At 36.1% G+C, this 22,042-nt stretch overlaps 1 long non-coding RNA gene across 2 annotated transcripts in view; it reads right to left on the minus strand.

The window, feature by feature from the left end:
• Window positions 1–8,498: 8,498 nt before the first annotated feature.
• LOC128314510 (uncharacterized) overlaps window positions 8,499–22,042 on the minus strand; it is a 38,179-nt gene continuing 24,635 nt past the window's right edge. For both annotated transcript variants that reach the window (XR_008296239.1, XR_008296240.1), the window contains 2 exons: window positions 13,998–14,051; window positions 8,499–9,522 (listed from right to left, as the gene is read on the minus strand). This is a non-coding gene — a long non-coding RNA (uncharacterized LOC128314510). The remainder of the gene's footprint in view (window positions 9,523–13,997; window positions 14,052–22,042) is intronic.

Here is a 22,042-nt window from a genome sequence, read left to right on the forward strand (position 1 = left end):
TTATTGTTGTTAATCTGTCACTGTGCCTAATGTATCAACTAAGCTTTATTGTAGGTATATGATAGCAATAAACCTAGTATATATAGGGTTCAGTACTAGCCATGGTTTTTGGTATCCACGGTGGGTTTTCGAATATATTCCCTTTGGAAAAGGGGAGACAACTATAATTTCAAGAACTGGTAGCTAATCTGAGCAGCTTTAAGACATAAGGAATAGTGATTATTTTTTTATGGAAGAACGGATTTTGGATTTGGGGAGAAATATTAATTTTCATTTTTGGAGGGGATATACAGGCTCCTTTAATCATCTACAATGTACTGTGTATAAAGAGGAAAACATAATGGAAATCCTTGCAATATATAATTCCTTCATTTTCACTTTAAACAAGTACTAAGAATACCAATGTCTAAACTTTAAAATCAGCTGCTCACTCCATGTTACAACGGCAGTAAGTCAACTTACATTAGCCAATTTTAAAGAACCTCAATAATATTCAATGACTCAAGAGATTTGTTTTGCTATAAACTAAATTTATGGGACAGCTTATGTGAAAATTAGAAAAGTTAGCTTTGAAAAGAACGTCATAGAAAAAGTATAATGTAATGCATTTTGATCATTTTTTTCTAATTTGCTACAATTGTATCATTAGTATTACAAATGATTAGTCACACAAATGATTCTAAGTATATTACAACTTTAATTAACATGAATATGAAAGGAAAACTGAGAGAGCAGTGACTGACCACCTGCATATAAAGGCAATAACAAATTATGGCTGTTTTATAATTAAGATGTTCATTTGCAGAAGTAAAAACCAACTTCTTTTTGTTTGAGGGGCTGAAAAGGCAAGTTTTATGCTAAGCATATCAAAGTTCAGAGCTCAATGTGACTTTAGGGCCTCTCTTATTCAATGCCTGGTTTGGTTTTCTAGAAGAGAATGGAAAATTGAATCACAGAAGTTGTAATGACATTTGTTGAAAGACTTGAACTTAGAAAACACATTTTTTGACTTTTAAATATGCTTCAAGAAAATCATTAAATCACACATTTCTACATAACATATTCATATTGGGTATACCACGTCCTTTGGGGGGAGGGGCAACCTTGCAGTGACCCACCACTTTCTACTCTGTCAAATTATGTTATCTGTGTCACTAGTGCAAATCTTATCCTTGATAACAGGTGATATTTCCTTCCTTCCTTCCTTCCGTCCTTCTTTTCTTCTACATTAAACTCTTAATCCATTCCTCCATTTCAATACTTTCCCTAAATCTGTAAGGCTGCCCTGTCAGAGCAATGTCATGTTTTCTTCTTATTCAATTAGATATACTTTCCAACCAAAATTTGCAACTAGATTGATTGATAAGGGTTTTTTTGTTAATATTAGAACTTTACCAAACTTACCTATTATTAACATTAATTCAAGTCAAAACTTTGAATTTCAAAGCTTTTTCCACTATCCATACGTTACCCATGATATTGAACTTTTCAAGTTTTATTTTAATTCCAGTATAGTTAACATACAATGTTATATTAGTTTCATGTGTACAATATAGTGATTCAACAATTCTATACATTACTGAGTGTTCCTAATGACAAATGTACTCTTTAATCCCAATCACCTATTTCACTCTGAATTTTTAGGAGCAAAGATTAGTTATATATATCAGGACATCTCTTTTAGTTTAGATTTCTTATCTCTTCTTACTGGATGTTGATATGGGATTTTAGGTAGAATGTTAATTAAAATCAAACAAGTGGTGGACAGAGGCCAAATGATAACTTACAGCCCAACAGGGGCACTTTATTTTGAGATTGGCCCCTCACTACATTATATCCTGTCCCCACAAGATGGCAGCCATGCTTGATGTAGATTTAATCAGCTTACTTTTGGAATGTTTCAAGACTTAACAGTTTACCAGAGTATTATTAGCCCATATTGGTCAAATGACAATGACTATGAACTTGATGTTTTAAGTAATTTTCTAGGTAACTTGATTTTCTGAATTTTTATTTCTTCTAAAACTTATACATAGGAATAATAAATATCTATTATTCTGTTTTTATAATATCTGCTTTCTTGGCATCTTAACTGATTTCATCAGTTATTTAGGAGTTAAATATCAATAGAACAACCTTTACTAATATGCCACTCAATCCGATGTTAATGAGTAATTAGAACATGGCGATATTATTATGCGACTCAAATTTTGGATGTAAATATTAAGGTTTCTAAAATGAGGTTAATTTAACTATTTTCTTTTCCTAAAGGGGAAAAAAAATATTTTATATATCTTGAGTTAAGGAATTGCACTGGCCATGGAATGTAGAAATTGTCTACTAAATTATGATCGATTATTCTGGTGTGGCATATCAGTTCAGGCAAATGTCTAACAAATAGGTCAAAAGCACAAAGAAATGCATGATGCAAACTACAGTGAATATCAATTATCATTTGACCTTTAAAAATAAGATTTTATTATCTTACCATGGTTAACCATTTAATTCTGAAATTAACTGTTTCTTTTGCAACATATTTCTCTAGGCACATAAGTAACAAAGATACAAAATGTGTGTGAGTGTGTTTGCGCTCGCGCGCGCGCACGTGCATGCATGCGCACCCAATGTGCTGCAATATAAACTATACATTTTAGTTGAAAATATTTTTTTGTAGCAGCAGATATCATGAGGAAAAACTAAAAGGAGAAACAAAAGTTTGGTTAATATTCAATCATCTACACACACACACACAGACACACACACACACACATTGACTTTAGAGTTTTCAAAGTAGTAATAAAACTCTATAAACATTTAATTTCATTAATTTCATTGATCAGTATAGATCCAAATATAATAAATTCCTTATTCCTCATTGGTCTTGCAAATTAGTGGTGAACTTAAGTTTAAATAATTATTAATAAATGAATTAACTAGTGCATGAATGAAAGGATAAAGTGGAAAAAAATTAAATATTATAGAATATTACTCATGTAGTATAAGACAATAACATCTTGACCCAGTCCAAAATAAGTGGATTATTACTAAGGTATCAAAGTGGTTTGTTCATAATATTATTTCACCCATTTAGTCAGTCTCTTTGCTTACAATTCAGATAGGAGTTATCTGACATACAAAAGATGGAAGGTGTTTTGGAAAGAGTCCTTTGGAAGATGATAATAAAAATTGTCTCAGAAACAGAAGCCCAAATATGAATCTCTGTCCAAATTTAACTTGACTTATTTGCAGTATAGTTTATATGACTAAAAAGAATTCAGGGAGAGGAAAAAAAACTAAAGCTTATATTAGATCTCATAGAATGTATCTAAAATTGGCTAATGTAAAATTAATCACACTGTAAACACTTCGTGTCCTACCTTTCTTTACACTTTGCTGCTTTGTCACATTTAAAAAAATTCATCAAGACCAAGTTGAACCCAGAAATACTAGACACAACAACCTCTAAGTTGTAAAAATGAGACAATATTAAAAAGTTTTAAGATTCCTATGCTGCCTTAGAAATACCTAAACCAGCATTTCTTTCATTGTGCTCTGTGGAACACTTTGTTTTGTTCTGTTAAGAAAAAAAAAGCTGATTTAGTGGCCACATCAGATTGCAAAATGCTAGATAGACTTTTCTTCTGTAAGAGATCCATAGCATACATTCACATATTAAAAACATGGAGAAGTCCTTTAGGAAACAAATTATCAATCTGCGTTCAACCCCAAATATTCCAAATTTATATAACCATCAATTTCCCTTTTTATATACAGAAAGAGCAATGTTTGTTACACTGTTGCAATCCATTTTCTGTTTTCCAAGTAATTTTTGACCGTTTTTCCCCTCTTCTACTTGCAGATGTTTATATTAGCCAGATTGCAAATCAGTAGGTTGGTATGTCATATCTGGGGAGAGATTCTGTTTTGTGCCGTAATAGGAATTTCCTATATCTCTTTTGAACTTCTATGATGAAGGAAAATATATCGCTGAGCAGTAAACGTGTTTTCTTTTTTAAATGCTTTGTAGATTTCCATTTCTGCTTAGGATGTAGAAAGCTAAAGAACATTACTCTGATCCTGACAATAAGAAAATACTGTATTTTCTATAAAAATAAAACTTCCCTTGACCCATTAGAGACGTGAGGTAGTGAGACAATAAAGTAATCTAAGTTCCAAGGAGTGGCAAGCACCTCTAATATGAAACAGGATATAAAACTCCTTCACTTTCACAGAGCACAGAGAAAGAATTGGCTGCCATAGTAGCAAGTAAGAAGAAATCAGCAAAAATTTTAATGAACTAAAGGTTCAATGTGGGATAGCATAAGAGTTTAGAATAACTCAGAGTAGCAGACACAAGGGGCATTTACATCCACTCAAGCTCTTTTCTATGCATCTGCACAGGGTGCTCATGGGAAAGAACAAGGGCAGAACAGGACACCAGATAAACCTTGTAACTGCTACAAGCATGGTGGTGTGGAACAACCTCAAAATGTAGCCCACTCTCCTGGATCTTTCTCATTAGGACGAAAAAAAGCTTTAAGCTGCTTTAAGTTACAAGAAAGTCTGTTGTAACTAGGGACCACATACAGATTCAATACTTGTATAGAGGCAGAATTCATCAGCTTTTGGGGCAATGCCAGTAAACTCTTTCTTGACACAGGAACCAAGAAAAGATAACTGCTTCTGGGAGAGTGATGAATCAAGATTATCTGCCCCTGTGAGAGGGACAAAAAAAATCTTTATCGGTCACAATCCTGTGCCTATATAAAGCAGAGGTGTCCTATTGCTGGGAGTAAGTAGGGGATAAAGTATCTCTCCCATTTAAGAACTTCCAGCTATAAGTCTGACTATGGCTTTCATTGGGATAAGAAGGTCAAGAATAATAACAATGCCCCCTTCCTGATGCTCATGCACGTAGGTATTGCCTAAGATCGATCTTACATCAGAAGAAGCTAAAACTCACTTCCTGCCCCTACCAGAAGCCTAGCATTAAGTAATAAGTAATTGAAGGCTACCACTATTAGAGAGGGAAAAGCGTGGTGAGAGACTCACAATTTGACAGGTGTGCAAGAGATTGCAAAAACTGAGAATAAAGCAGAAAAACTGAGAAAACCTTCTAACACCACAAATTTACCCTAATCACATAGCTCAGACAGTGAGAATTCCTAAAGGAATTCAAAGGGCAATATATCAACAACAAAATCCAAACCCAACTTAATTACTCACTTACTACCATTGTAACAGAAAAGTTTTATTCATTTCCAGCTATAAATACTCTTCACCTCAGTCTTTACTGTTCTTCAATTGACAATATTCAGTATTCATTCAAAAAGTGTGAGACAAACTAGGAGAAAAAAAAAAGCCATCGTCCAGAGACAAAACAGTAACAAAAGCAGACTGAACAATTATACAAATGTGGAAACTATCAGTAAGAGGCTTTATAATTATAACTTTGATTTAATGTGTTAAAGGGTATAGTGGTAAAGGTAAATAACACACACGGAACAGATGAGGAATTTCAACAGAAAGATGGAAACTATTAAAATGAGTCAAATAAAATTGCCTCCATTCCCCCCCCAAAACCCACGATACCTAAGATGAAGAATTATTATGATGGTCTTAACATATCTGAGGAAGAAATTTGTGAACTTAAAAATAGGTTGATATAAACTATTCTAAAGGAAACATAAAAAGAAAAAAGAACAAAAAGAAAAATAAAAGAACTGAGAGAGTATCCAGGAGCTGTGAGACAATATCAAATGGTCTAACATGTTTGTGATTTGATTTATAGCAGGAAATAAAGAGAAAGGGGAAGAAGAAATACTAGAAAAGATCATAAAGGAAATTTTTCAGAAAAAATGAAAGACGATAAATCAAAGATTAAAGAATCTCAGAGAATTCCAAGCAGGTTATTTAAAAAAGTGAAAAACACAAACAAATGAAAAGTACCTAAACACATCATAAACTCCAAAAAAAATAAAAATAAATAAATAAATAAAGATCCAATCTTGAAAGCAACCAGAGAAAAAAGGAAACAGAGTAAAAAGTAACAGAATAAAGCTTTTTGAAAGCTTACTCAAGTATCAGGTAATCTCCATAGTTTATATCTGTTACAGAAATTGAATAATTCAACCAACCCACGAAGAAACCCCCAGGAACAGATGATGAATTATACCAGAGATTTAAGAAATAAGACCAAATCATCACAAATCTTCTAGGATACAGAAGAGGAGGAAACATTTCCTAGGATGTCCTTTAGTAGTGACTGGATTAACTATGGTACATCCAGGCATTGGAATATTACGTAGTACTTAAAAAAAAAAAATGAGCCATCAAGTCATGAAAAGACATAGAAAAAACTTAAATGTGTATTGCTAAGTGAAAGAAGCCAATCTGAGAAAGCTACATACTGTATGATCCCAACTGTATGACATTCTAAAAAAGAGGAAACTGTGGAAACAACAAAGTATCAGTGGTTGCTAGGGCTTAGATGGGAGAGATAGATGAAAAGCCCAGAGGACTTTTACTGGTCTGTATGACACTATAATGGCTGATAAATGTCACTATACATTTGGCAAACCCATAGAAAATATGACAAGAAGAGTGAATCCTAACATAAACTATGTACTTTAGGTGATTATGATGTGTCATTGTAGTTCACATTTTGTCACAAACATACCATTGTGGTATGGGTATTGACAATGGGGGAGGCTGTGTATGTGTGGGGTAGAGAGTATAAGGGAATTCTCTGTACTTTCTACTCAGTTTTGCGATAAGCCCAAAACTGTTCTAAAAAATAAAATCTCATAATAAAAAAGTGGTCAAAATATTTAAAGAGACACTTTACTAGAGAGGTGAAACACAAATTAGCACTGAAAAAGTGTTCCATATTATTACTTATTAAGGAAATGTAAATTAAAACAATAATTAGATACTTTCATATACCTATGAGAAAGGCTCAAATTTTTAAAAAGGGGAGGATGGCAAAAAAGTGTTGGCAAGGATGTGGAGTAAATGGAAATGACAAATATTGCTGGTAGGAAAGCAGAGTGGTATGGTCCCTTTGCAAGACGTTTCTCATTAAGTAAAACATACAATTTCCATTAGACACAGCATTCTCACTATGTAGTTATCCAAGAGAAATAAAAGCACATGTCCAAAATTAGACCTGTATATGAATATTTACGGCTACTTTACATGTAATTGGTCAAAACTGGGAACAATCCAAAGATTCTCAAACCAGTGAATAGATAAATTGTTGCATATCCATAAAATAAAAGGGAACAAACTCCTGATACATGCAATAATATAGATTAATCCCAAAAGCCTACGTGGAGAGAAAAACGAGACACAGAAGGCAATATATATTGTACAATATATATACATTCAGGGAAAGCCTGAACCATAAAGCCAGAAATCAGATCAGTAGTTTCCAGAGACTGGGAATGATGGGAGATTATCTACAGAGAGGCATTGAGGAACTTTTTGAGAGTGATAGAAATGTCCTTTCTTTCTTTTTTAAAAATTTTTAAAAATGTTTTCTTTATTTTTGAGAGAGAGACAGACAGAGTGTGAGTGGGGGAAGGGCAGAGAGGGAGACACAGAATCTGAAGCAGGCTCCAGGCTCCAAGCTGACAGCAGAGAGCCAGACGCAGGGCTTGAACTCACAAACTGTGAGGTCGTGACCTGAACCGAATTCGGATGCTAAACCAACTGAGCCACCCAGGGGCCCCAGAAACATTCCTTTTTAATGGCATATAAATGTTCTGGTACTAATTCCAGTGAGGGGAGGGGTCCCCATACCAAGGAGCAATTCTCAGGACACCTGCTGGGAATCTTACAGTACAACTCAGTTCTGATACTACCTACTTGGAGATAACATTGGATTCCTCAGGTTAAGGGCTCAGTCCTACAAGACTGCCCTCCAAACACCTGTTCATACGCTTCAGCTGCAACTCACCAGCCTAGGTTGATACCTGTGCTTCTGATCAACTGGTTATAAATCAGAAAGTCCCAAGACTACTTTCTCAGGTTTGATTAATTTGCCAGAGTAGCTCACAGAACTCAGAGAAACATTCCACTTACTAGATTACTGGCTTATTACAATAAGATATAACATAATAACAGCCAGATGGAAAAGATGGGTAGGGCAAAGTACAGAGGAAAGTCTAGGAACTTCCATCCACTCTCTCCAAATCTTCATGTGTTCACCAGCCTGGAAATTCTCTGAACCCTATCCTTTTAGGTTCTTATGGAAGATTCATTACAGGGTCATGATTAATTAAATCATTGGCCTTTGGTGACTGATTCAACCTCCGGCCCCTCTCCCCTCCTTGGAGGTTGAGGAGGTACTGAAAGTTCTAACCTTTTAATCACTTGGTTGGTTCCCCTGGCAACCAACACACCAAATCACCTCATTAAGATAACAAGACAAACTGTCCTCTTACTACAGGAAATACCAAGAGTTTTAGGAGCTCTGTGCTGAAATGGAGTGGAAGGCCAAATTTATATTTCTCATTATAAATCACAATATCACAAATGGAAGACCAAATTTATATTTATTATAAATCACATTATCACAAGGTGATTACAGGATTGTATTTATTTGTAAAAACTCATCAAACTGTATATCTAAAAAGGGAGAGTTTATCTACACTAAATTATGTCTTAATTATTAAAACTAATAATTATTAATAATTACTAAATTAATAAATTTATTAAATTGTAATATTCCAATAACTTGAGCATGAATAAAATGCCGAGTTAATCCAACAGGCAAGTGGCACATCCCAACTAGACCAACGCTGTTTCTAATATAAGTTTGATTGATTGATTTTACCCTTCATTAATCTTGATATATCTTCCATAGATAATTTGATCTAATTTTCTACTTTCAATTCACTAGAAAGGGCACTTCTATAGAGGCTATTGAATTTTCTGGAAAACATTTAAGTTTTCTAGAAAAAAATTACTATTCTCCCCACTTTCCCCAGCATAACTCCATAGGAAAAGAAATGAAACATTTAGTGAAACAACTTAATAAATCCCATCATTAATTAAATAGGTCTAAAAACTGTCACAACCTTACTGAATATATGAATGTGTTTTTCACAAATAAATCATTTATATTTCTTTTTTTATTTTAATTTAGCATGTGTCAAGACTCATTAGAAAAAAAACAACAAAAAGTGAGCATCTTCCAACTGTACTTCAGTTCAAATCATGAAACTTCCATATACATTTTGAAATAATAGCCTTTGCCAATGACATCAGGCCTATGGAAGGAAGTTTTGGGTTAAACACCACATTATATCCTACTCACAGTGACCACACAGTGAGTTTCTGAAAACACAAATTGAAAATGTCTTAATATATGTTTACTATCATCGAACGAATATATGATTTCTATTTTATGATCATGCATTCTTTCTTCATAGTTCTGCAGGCTTAAGTTCTTTTCATGCTTGTATTGTCAAAAACCGAACTCCATCCTCAGAGCCAAAATACAAAAATGAAGACAGTCTGAAATAAAGAGAAATAAGAGCTTTATTGCTTTCCTGGACAAAGGAGGCTACAGCAAGCTAAGACCTTTTGCAAGCCCACCCAGAGGAAGGGTCTGGGGTATTTTATAGAGAAATACAGGATCTATATGGTTTTGTGTGGGGAATAAGCTTAGGAATCCCCTGGGGTTACACCAATGGGTTAACAAGGCATAAAGAAGTACAAAGCCATAGGATGCTCACGCCCAAGTTTGGGTAAGTAGATTAGGCGAATAATGATAGAGAAGGGGGCTTAGACCCCTAGAATAGAGTTAAGGGGGGGCTGGGGCCCCCAGAATAGAGTAGGGAGGGGCAAAGTCACCAAGAATAGGAGGTGCAAAGGCACCCAATACATAGGTATATGAAATAAACAAGATTAGGTATTCAAGGCAGAAGTGCCCTCCAATTTAGTACTATAGCAGAAAGCTGCTTTCCCAGGAGGGAAGGACCAAGTTAAGTAAACAGGTAAATTGGGCTACAGATCATTGCACTGCACTGTGGGTGAAGTTGCCCAGAGTGGAGATAATTAACAAAAGAAAGGTGACTTGTTAACTCTGAGGTGATGTGCCCTACCTGTCTCATCCCCTAGGCTAGCTAAGATAAACAGAGGTGGTGCCTCATGTCTGCTGTAAACAACCTTCCGCCTGATTGCCTGGTGCCAGGATTTTGTTTTGTATTAACTCAAACCCCTAACCCCAAATATCTTCAAGACCCCCTTTCCCTCACTTCCACAAGTTAATGTTCACAGATTCATTCTCTCTTTGTGCACATCCATCGCCATATTTGTAAACCTTCTGATCCTAATAAAAACGGGGCAAGGATCCTTATTAGGGGCTCTTGTCTTTTCCAGGACATGAGCCATCTCTTGGTTTTCATCCTGCATCCCTCTCTTTTGCTGGCCAAAAGAGAACTTTAGACTTAGAGACTATAACAGTTTTGAAAGGAATTATGTAGGCACTGCCAGACTTGTTCATCACATCTTTGGGGTGGTACCGAAGGGAGCAAAATGCTACGAAGGGAGAAAGGGAGCTTTGCAGAAGAGAGGAAAAAGGTTACTTTAAAATAAAGCTTTGCTGAAGCATTTGTGCAGCCATTTTGATTTTTGTTCAACTTTATGCTTTTAAGCGTTTCACTTCAGTTGAAAACTTCCATCCCATCAAACATCTAATGAGTAAAAATGTTATAACCTGCCTGAAATAGTCTTTGATGCATTAAACATAATTTACTCTTAGAATTTGGATCCATATTTTACCATGACAAACAGCATCATTACAGTTGTTATTTTCCCTTTTGTACAGTATTTCTATCATAAATTAAGAAAGAATCATAGTTCTGATGATATGACAACTAACATGATCAATTATTTGTAATGGTTTAAGAAATAAATTTAATAAGGAAGATATTGTTTCATCAGTAACCATAGTAAAAGAGCAATTCACCACCCCTATTGAATAATTAAATTTCCAGATAAACATTCTCAAATCCCACACCGATATGTCCCCATAGCCTTATAAAACAAAATATTTTAATCACTTGCACTATTCATATGATATAAGTTAAATGTATTTTTAAATATCGGTTAGGGGCACCTGGGTGGCTCAGTTGGTTAAGCATCTGACTTTGGCTCAGGTCATGATCTCACAGCTAGTGAGTGAGTTTGAGTCCCCTATTGGGTTCTGTGCTGACAGCTCAGAGCCCAGATCCTGCTTTGGATTCTGTGTCTCCTTCTCTCTCTGCCCCTCCCTCACTCGCACTCGGTCTCTCTTTCTCTCTCAAAAATAAACAAACATTAAAAAAGATTACAAACAACAATAAATAGAGGTTAAAAAATTATTCCAATTGAAAAATGATCTCTTAAGTGATATTACAATTAAGAACTTTACATGTGCTACACTTATAAAGGGTTTTTTTAGTTAAAATTTGAATCTTTTTTGTTTTGATTCAAATGGTTTAGAATTGAGAGATTTATTCAATAAGGAAGGAATACTTCTCAAATGTTTGAAGATATGGCTGTTTAGGTTATATTACTGGTATTTCTTCTGTTCTCTTTTAAGCCAATGAGTAATAGCTACCAAAATCTACAGGAAGAACTGTAAGCATATTTTTGACCAGTTGCTATACATCAAAGAATTGGCCATTGAGATTGATAATCAAGGTAAATTTAGTATGTAATGAACAGATTCCCTATTATGGGGAATACATTTTCCTTTTATTCCTTCCAATTGAAGCAAGACTCTACTATTTAGCTGTTTCTCAGCATATAAGGGTAAAATCACAAATATTCTTTAATAAATTTAATGAATAAATATGTACATAATAGCAATTGATGATATTTAAATTCTTTATCTCTTTATTAATGTTAAGACTTCAATCTTTCTTGAAAAATAGACATATATCAAGATTTTAACTTCATGATAAAAATAAATGGAAGTCTCTAAGGAGGGAAGAGAGTGCTTTCCCAATTATATTTGTGAAATAATTAGTGACAAAAATTCTGAAATTTACATTTCTCACCTGGAAGCTGTAGGGTAAAGAAAGTCTTTGAAAAAGGAGACATTATATGATACAAACTGGACAGTTTCCATTTGTCTTTATCTTCTTTCTGTATAGAGTGATCATTGGGATTCTGGACAGTATCTAAGACAGCATGATTAATTACTTTTTTTAAATCTATGAAATGCCATGCTTAATATTTTTCTTTGGAAAATTTGGGAGTAAAATATGTCAGAAGTCAGAAGTTCTGTTATACCTCTTTTATACTGCTTCATAGAAGGGGATAGAATAATCCATAAGGTGTTATGTGTACACAAACTCTCTCTTCCCTTCTCTCTGTTTCTCTCTCTCTCTCTCTCTCTCTCTCTCTCTCTCTCACACACACACACACACAATTGCTTACCTCACCTGTGAATCTTGCTTTTTCTTATACCTCCTGTTTGCTTTTACTTATCCTCTTTGTTCCTACCTCAAATTTTAGTGAGACTTTAGAATTTTTACTTTTCTTTTTTTGAAAAGGAACGTTATGATCCTATTTAAGTATTTTAAAGATATTTTAAAACTAACAAAAATATGCACATTATAATAAATGCTGGATTTGAATGTTCATAAAACATAGCAATCCTCTTGTGATCTTCAGATAGTGGGATCACAACAATTATTTTCTTAAAGTATAAAAATATTTTTCCTGTATTAAAGTTATTCAAGGCAAGGGTTAGAGTAATTTTATTAGCAAGTTAAAGCTCTATATTAATTATGAATGAATATGTACAGAAAAAGAAAAATACTAATCAAGTTCTCTCTGATGAGGAAAGTTGTGCTAGAATATTAACTATAAAAATTCTCTTTGTATTTGCAGTTTTAGGTATTAAAAATGTTAATTAAATTTATTCAGTATTCTCAAGTAACAGCTTCAATTCTATAAAAGTGTCAATATGTTATTGGGCACTAATACCCAGAACTTTAAGAATCAAAGCACTACAGAATATTTATTACTAAGAACATTATCCACACAATAGTATTACCATAAAAGAAACACATTTCCAATTTTTATTAATGCACTAGTGGTGATATAAAATAAATTCCATTTCTACATATCCAAATAGGTTGAATCCTGAGGCAATTCACAAAAGTGAAAAATATTTGTTTACCTAAACAATATTTCTCATGTCAGAGAATAATCATAACTTGAACCTTACTATTTAAACCATTTAGATTATTAGATTAACATAACAGAAGAGGAATCACATGTATCTTTAAATTTTTCTGCAGATAATTTAAATAATAAGTAGAGTTTATTTGCTCCATTCTATGGGGAATAGAATAATGCCTCTTCATATATTTGGGTTTTGTTTTCTTTTCTAACAGCCAGAGTTAATTCTAAGCAGGATCAAAGTTGGCAGGCATTTGTCATCTCAAGGCCACACCATGAAGCTCTCGTATCAGCTGGTTACTATTGCTGATATTCACTAATCACAGAATCATTTTGTTGAGTAATTTTCTTCTACTAAAATGGAATCCAATCCCCCAGGACAAGTGATACAAGCATGAATTGGGTATTTTAATTCTGTGGTGGCAAGCTGAAAACAACTCTCCTCAAAATTAAGAACTGGTAGATTTTGTTGTTGTTAAGAAAATGATTTTAAAATATCCAGAGCCAGGAATGGAGACAGAAACGGTCCAGAGAGTAATCAGTTGTCAACATTCAGAATGCTGGTACTTAAAAGGGTATGGAATAGTATCAAATATAAAATTCTCCTCTTTCTCAATTTTTCTAAAGCAAAAATGCTGAAAAGTTAGAATGAACGTTTCCACCAAGCTTGCAATCAAATCAGTATGAAAGTGACTACATAATCCAGTCAGTCAGTGTGCTACATTTGAGAAATGAAGATTCCGGCTTAGGTGTATGTGAGGAATCAATATAGGATGTTCTTTTTTAGGAGAAAAGCATTATGCTATCGTTACCTGGAACAAACTGAAAGCTCTGGACTTCATCGGAAGCGCAAAAGTCATATTCATCTGTAGAATAAATGAAGAATAATGAGTTTAATAGTATTGCTTCAGGAAAGGCAGAAATTACATTTTCATGGCATCATGAAGGTTAATGTTATGATGTTAACAAGCATGAGTTAGGCTTTTGGATGATAAAAGTGATTCTGTTGCCACAGCTGACAGTCAATCAATTAGCCTATTTTTCAATGTGTGAAAAACTATGCTTCATCTATTTGTCCAGTTTTATAGTTATTTTTCAAAGGAGAGCAAGTCTAGTACCAGTGACTCTGTCATTGCCAAAAACAAACTGAAACCATTATCTTAACTTTTTAACTATATCCTCCCCAAATTGAGGAATGTTGGGCATGTATAATATTGAAAATATAGACACAATTCCTTTCCCTTCCCTCTATCCATATTTTTTCAAAGTGCCTTTGCAATTCCTCGTATTAAGCAGTATAATCTAAGGGGCGGTGGGCAACATGGCAGAGAAGTAGGGGGATCCATACTTCCCGCATCTCTCAAAGAAGAGCTGAAGACAAAGGACTTTGAACCCCTGAGAGTCTGGGAGGAAAAGAGAATGAGTGTAACAGGGAGACGCCGGAACAACCTGACAGCCTATACATGGCTGATTGCCAGCTGGGGGAGATAAAATGGGGCTGCGTGGGCCCGGAGGGGAGGGATCCCCTTCCGTGGAGAGAAAAAGGGAAGAGAAAGAGCAGCTGGGGAAGTGTAGGGCTGCATCTGGAGAAGAGAAAAAACTGGGACCGGGAAGGGGAGGGATCCCACCTCTAACTGTGGGGCTATCTTCAGACTGGGGCCTGGGGCCCAGTTTGCCAACCTGGGGAGGAGGGGAGCCCCCCCTCCCCCAGGGTTCGGTGGTAGGTCAGGGGCGCAATCCGCAGTAGGAGAAAGCGGTCACCTCCCCAATGTGATGCTGCACAGGACAAAACCAGCCAGGGCCACAAATCAGGCAGCATAGAGAGGCGCTTCCCCAGTGCCGGAGCGCATGGAATGGGAGTTTGAATCCCAGCCAAGCACAGCAGACAGGAGTCGGGGGAGCCAGACAGACCTCCCTGTCTGCAGCAGGGGCCCAGTTAGGATGACTCCAACGCTGTCCATGGGGTCACTGGAGAAGAGACTGGGGCGTCGCCTTTTTCTCCCCACCACCACCAACGCAGGGCCTCAGGGAACAGTCTGAGGGGTTCACAGTGGAGGCGGGACCTGCCTACACCAGACCACGCCCCTCTGCACCAGGTCACTGCGTATCTACTACCGCAGGATAGATGCTTTGGAACCGGTTGGCCCCCTCTTCCAGATCAGGGCTGCTGCATTGCCTGGATTAATTCTAGGACAATTCTTGTTATTTACCTATATATTCCTCTTTCCTTTTCTCCTTCTTATCTCTTCCTTCCTCTAGGCTGGTTACTCTGGTTGTTGGTTTGTTTAAGCAGGTATATTTAATCCATTCTCTTGATACATGATCTACACCTCCTTCTTCCTCTCCTTTCTCTCTGGAATAATCAAGCTATATAGTTTCCCTGTCTGGGTAACTTTATCGTTGTTTCTTTTTCCCTGTCTCCTTTTATATTTTCCTTTCTCTCTCTCAGGATTAAGCCATTTAGTCTCTCTGCCTGGTCAATGTTTATTTTTTTCTTTTTCCCCACCCCTGTCATTTCTCTCTTTGTATGTGCTTTTCCATCAGCACTGCCTCCACCCTGTCCTTTACTTGTAGCTGGTGTTCCTGGTTTTTTGCTTTTGGGTTGTTTTTTGTTTGTTTGTTTGTTTCATTTGTCTGTGTGTTTGCATGTTTTTGTTTCCTGTTTGTTTGTCTGTTTGTTTTCCTTTCCACGGCTACTTCAAGGAACAAATCAAAGCAGGTGTTTGGACACCTGGTAGAGGGTCCAAAACATCACTATGAGTAGGGGAATAAAATAACCAAAGTCACAACAACAGAGAGCGAGTAACACTCTTCAAAAAACACCTCCTGAAGGGCCAGGCCCTGGACAGTGTATGACTACCCTTTAATATAGCAGTGCTCACAGGTGCAGAGCACATGTCAAGCTTTTAAAACTCATAAGGGACATAAAACTAGCCAAAATGATGAAACGAAAGAATTCTCCTCAAAAGAAATTCCTGGAAGAAGTGACAGCTAAAGAATTGATCAAAACAGATATAAGCAATATAACTGAACAAGAATTTATAATAATAGTCATAAGATTAACCACTTAGCTTGAAAAAGGCATAGAAGGCAGTAGCGAATCCATTGCTACAGAGATCAGGGAACTAAAATATAGTCATGAGGCATTAAAAAATGCTATAAATGAGGTGCAAAATAACATGGAGGTGGCCACAGCACAGACTGAAGAGGCAGAGGGGAGAATAGGTGAATTAGAAGATAAAACTAGGAAAAAAGAGGAAGCTGAGAAAAAGAGAGATAAAAAAAATCCAGGATCATGAGGGGAGAATTAGAGAACTAAGTGATTCAATCATATGGAACAATATCCATATCATAGGAATTACAGAAGAAGAAGAGAGAAAGAAAGGGCCTGAAGGTGTACTTGAACAAATCATAGCTGAGAACTTCCCCAATCTGGGGCAGCAAATAGACATGGAAATTCCAAGAGGCCCAGAGAACTCCCTTCAGATGTAACTTGAATCGATCTTCCGCACAACATATCATAGTGAAACTGGCAAAATACAAGGATAGAGAATTTTTTTTTCCTTTTATTTATTTATTTATATTTTAAAATTTAAATCCAAATGAGTTAGCATATAGTACAACAATGATTTCAGGGGTAGCTTCCTTAATGCCCCTTACCCATTTAGCCCATCCCCCCCTCCCACAACCCTTGCAGTAACCCTCTGTTTGTTCTCCATATTTAAGGGTCTCTAATGTTTTGTCCTCCTCCCTGTTTTTATATTATTTTTGCTTCCCTTCCCTTGTGTTCATCTGTTCTGTGTCTTAAAGTTCTCATATGAGTGAAGTCATATGATATTTGTCTTTCTCTGACTGACTAATTTCGCTTAGCATAATACACTCTAATTGCATCCACATAGTTGCAAATGGCAAGATTTCATTCTTTTTGATTGTCGAGGAATACTTCATTGTGTATATATATACCACATCTTCTTTATCCATTCATCGGTCAATGGACATTTGGGCTCCTTCCATACTTTGGCTATTGTCGATAGTGCTGTTATAAACATTGGAGTGTATGTGCCCCTTTGAAACGGCATACCTGTATCCTTTTGATAAATACCTAGTAGTGCAATTGCTGGGTTGTAGGGTAGTTTTATTTTTAATTTTTCTAGGAACCACCATACTGTTTAAAGACAGAATTCTGAAAGCAGTTAGGGATAAATGGGACTTAACATACAAAGGTAGACACATAAGGGCAGACCTATATACTGAAACTTGGCAGGCGAGAAAGGAATGGCAGGAAATCTTCAATGTGATGAACAGGAAAAATATGCAGCCAAGAATCCTTTATCCAGCAAAGCTGTCATTTAGAATAGAAGGAGAGATAAAAGTTTCCCCAAACAGACAAAAACTGAAGGAATTCATCACCACTAAACCAGCCCTACAAGAGATCATAAGCGGGGACCCTGTGAGTGAAATGTTGCAAGGACCACAAAGGACCAGACATCACCACAACCATGAAACCTAGAGATAACACAATGAATCTAAACCAATATCTTTCAATAATAACACTGAATGTAAATGGACTAAATGTTCCAATCAAAAGACTTGGGTTATCAGATTGGATAAAAAAGCGAGATCTATCTATTTGCTGTCTACAAGAGACTCATTTTGGACCTGAGGACATCTTCAGATTGAAAGTGAGGGGATGAAGAACTATCTATCATGCTACTGGAAGTGAAAAGAAAGCTGTAGGAGCCATACTTATTTCAGACAAACTAGACTTAAACTAAAGGCTGTAACAAGAGATGAAGAAGGGCATTATATAACAATCACAGGGTCTATCCACCAGGAATAGCTAACAATTATAAATGTTTATGCACCCAATTTGGAGCAACCAAATATATAAAGAAGTCACAAACATAAGCAATCTTATCGGTAAGAATGTGACAATTACAGAGGACTTTAATACTCCACTTACAACAATGGACAGATCATCTAGGCAGAAAATCAGTACGGAAGCAATGACCCTGAATGACACACTGGGCCATATGGACTTGACAGATATATTTAGAACTCTACATCCTGAAGCAATAGAATATACTTTCTTTTCAAGTGCACATGGAATATTCTCAAAGATAGATCACACACTGGGTCAAAAAACAGCCCTCAATAAATATAAAAGAATTGAGATCATACCATGCACACTTTCAGATCACAATGCTAATAAACTTGAAATCAACTACAGGAAAAACTCCAAAAACATGGAGGCTAAAGAACATACTACTAAAGAATGAATGGGTCAACCAGGCAATTAGAGAAGAAACTAAAAAAAAAAAAAAAAAGGAAACCAATGAAAACAAAAACACAATAATGCAAACACTTTGGGATGCAGCAAAGGCAGTTCTAAGAGGAAAATACATTGCAGTCCAGGCCTATCTCAAGAAACAAAAAAAATCCCAAATACAAAATCTAGCAGTACACCTAAAAGAACTAGAAGCAGAACAGCAAAGACCCAAAACCCAACAGAAGAAAAGAAATAATAAAGATAAGAGCAGAAATAAACAATATAGAATTAAAAATCCCCACAAATAAAACAGTAGAACAAATCAATGAAACTAAGAGTTGTTTTTTTGAAAAAATACACAAAATTGATAAACCTCTATCCAGGCTTCTCAAAAAGAAAAGAGCGAGGACACAAAGAGATAAAATCACAGATGAAAATGGATTTATTACAACCAATCCCTCAGAAATACAAGCAATTATCAGGGAATGGCATGAAAAATTATATGCCAGCAAACTGGACAACCTGGAAGAAATGGATACATTCCTAAACACCGACAAACTACCAAAACTCAAATGGAAAGAAATAGAAAACATGAACAGACCCATAACCAGTGAAGAAATTGAATCAGTTATCAAAAATATCCCAACAAATAAGAGTCCTGTACCAGAGGGCTTCCCTGGGGAATTCTATCAGATATTTAAAGCAGAGATAAAACCTATCCTTCTCAAGCTGTTCCAAAAAATAGAAAGGGAAGGAAAACTTCCAGACTCATTCTATGAAGCCAGCATTACTTTGATTCCTACACCAGACAGAGACCCAGCAAAAAAAAAGAGAATTACAGGCCAATATCCCTGATGAATATGGATGCAAAAATTCTCAATAAGATACTAGCAAATTGAATTCAACAGCATATAAAAAGAATTATTCACCATGATCAAGTGGGATTCATTCCTGGGCTGCAGGGCTGGTTCAACATTCACAAATCAATCAATGTGATACATCACATTAAAAAAAGAAAAGATAAGAACCATATGATCCTGTCAATCGATGCAGAAAAAGCATTTGACAAAATTCAGCATCATTTCTTAATAAAAACCCTCGAGAAAGTGGGAATAGAAGGAACATACTTAAACATCATAAAAGCCATTTATGAAAAGCCTACAGCTAATATCATCATCCTCAATGGGGAAAAACTGAGAGCTTTCCCCCTGAGATCAGGAACACGACAGGGATGTCCAGTCTCACCACTGTTGTTTAACATAGTGTTGGAAATTCTGGCATCAGCAGTCGGACAACAAAAGGAAATCAAAGGCATCAACATTGGCAAAGATGAAGTCAAGCTTTCACTTTTTGCAGATGACATGATACTATACATGGAAAACCTGACAGACTCCGCAAAAAGTCTGCTAGAACTGATACATGAATTCAGCAAAGTCACAGGATACAAAATTAATGTAGAGAAATCAGTTGCATTCTTATACACTAATAATGAAGCAACAGAAAGACAAATAAAGAAACTGATCCCATTCACAATTGCACCAATAACCATAAAACACCTGGGAATAAATCTAACCAAAGATGTAAAAGATCTGTATGCTGAAAACTATAGAAAGTTTATGAAGGAAATTGAAGAAGACAGAAAGAAATGGAAAAGCATCCCATGCTCATGCACTGGAAGAATAAATATTGTTAAAATGTCAATACTACCCAAAGCAATCCACACATTCAATGCAATCCCAATCAAAATTGCACCAGCATTCTTCTCAAAGCTAGAACCATCCTAAAATTTGTATGGAACCACAAAAGACCCCGAATAGCCAAAGTAATTTGAAGATGAAAACCAAAGCAGGAGGCATCACAATCCCAGACTTTAGCCTCTACTACAAAGCTGTAATCATCAAGACAGCATGGTATTGGCACAAAAACAGACACATGTACCAGTGGAATAGAATAGAGAATCCAGAATTGAACCCACAAATGTATGGCCAGCTAATCTTTGACAAAGTAGGAAATAGTATCCAGTGGAAAAAAGATAGTCTCTTTAACAAATGGTGCTGGGAGAACTGGACAGCAACATACAGAAGAATGAAACTAGACCACTTTCTTACACCATACAGAAAAATAAACTCAAAATGGATGAAAGACCTGAATGTGAGATAGGAAACCATGAAAACCCCAGAGGAGAAAGCAGGAAACAACCTCTTTGACCACAGTTGCAGCAATTTCTTACTTGGCACATCCGAAGACAAGGGAATTAAAGGCAAAAATGAATTATTGGGACATCATCAAGATGAAGAGCTTCTGCACAGCAAAGGAAACAATCAAGAAAACCAAAAGGCAACCAACGGAATGGGAAAAGATATTTGCAAAAGACATATATGATAAAGGACTACTATTTAAAATCTATAAAGAACTCACCAAACTCCACACCCAAAAGGCAAATAATCCAGTGAAGAAATGGGCAAAAGACATGAAGAAGACACTTCTCCAAAGAAGACATCCAGATGGCTAACAGACGCATGAAACGATGCTCAACGTCACTCATCATGAGGGAAATACATCATCATCAGGGAAATACAAATCAAAGCCACACTGAGATACCACCTCATGCCGGTCAGAGTGGCTAAAATGAACAAATCAGGAGATTACAGATGCTGACGAAGATATGGAAAAACGGGAACCCTGTGGCACTGTTGGTGGGAATGCAAACTGGTGCAGCCACTCTGGAAAACAGTGTGGAGATTCCTCAAAAAATTAAAAATAGAACTACCCTATGACCCAGCAATAGCACTGCTAGGAATTTACCCAAATGATACAGGATTGCTGATGCTGGGGCAAATGTACCCCAATGTTTATAGCAGCACTTTCAACAGGAGCCAAATTATGGCAAAAGCCTAAATATCCATCAACTGACGAATGGATAAAGAAGATGTGGTTTATATATACAATAGAATACTACTTGGCAATGAGAAAGAATGAAATCGTGCCATTGGTAGCAACGTGGATGGAACTGGAGGGTATTATGCTAAGTGAAATGAGTCAGTCAGGGAAAGACAGATACCATATGTTTGCACTGTTATGTGGATCCTGAGAAACTTAATAGAAGACCATGGGGGTAGGAGTAGGGGAAAAAAAGTTACAGACAGAGAGGGAGGGAGGCAAACCATAAGAGATCCTTAAATACAGAAAACTGAGGGTTGATGGGGGGTGGGGGAGAGGGGAAGTGGGTGATATGCATGGAGGAGGGCACTTGTTTGGATGAGCATTGGATGTTGTATGGAAACCAATTTGACAATAAATTATATTAAAAAAAAAGAAGAATGTATGCCACTTTTCATGATTTGATTTAATCACAGAATGTCAGAAAAGAAGTGATGTTATTCTAGGTATGAGACTAAGCTCAAGAGGTCTCATCTAACCTCCTCTCTTTTGAAAACTGGCCATCATCGTGTTAACAAACATGAGGTAGATTTTTGATAAGGAAAGTGACCCTGCCATCATGGCTGATAGTGAACCAGCTTACACATGTGAATGAAGCCTGTACTTGTCCATCTGCCACCAGCTGACCAAAGAGCCATGAACAAACCC

The sequence above is a fragment of the Acinonyx jubatus genome, chromosome B1 (genome assembly GCF_027475565.1).
Source record: "Acinonyx jubatus isolate Ajub_Pintada_27869175 chromosome B1, VMU_Ajub_asm_v1.0, whole genome shotgun sequence".
Lineage (NCBI taxonomy): Eukaryota > Metazoa > Chordata > Mammalia > Carnivora > Felidae > Acinonyx > Acinonyx jubatus.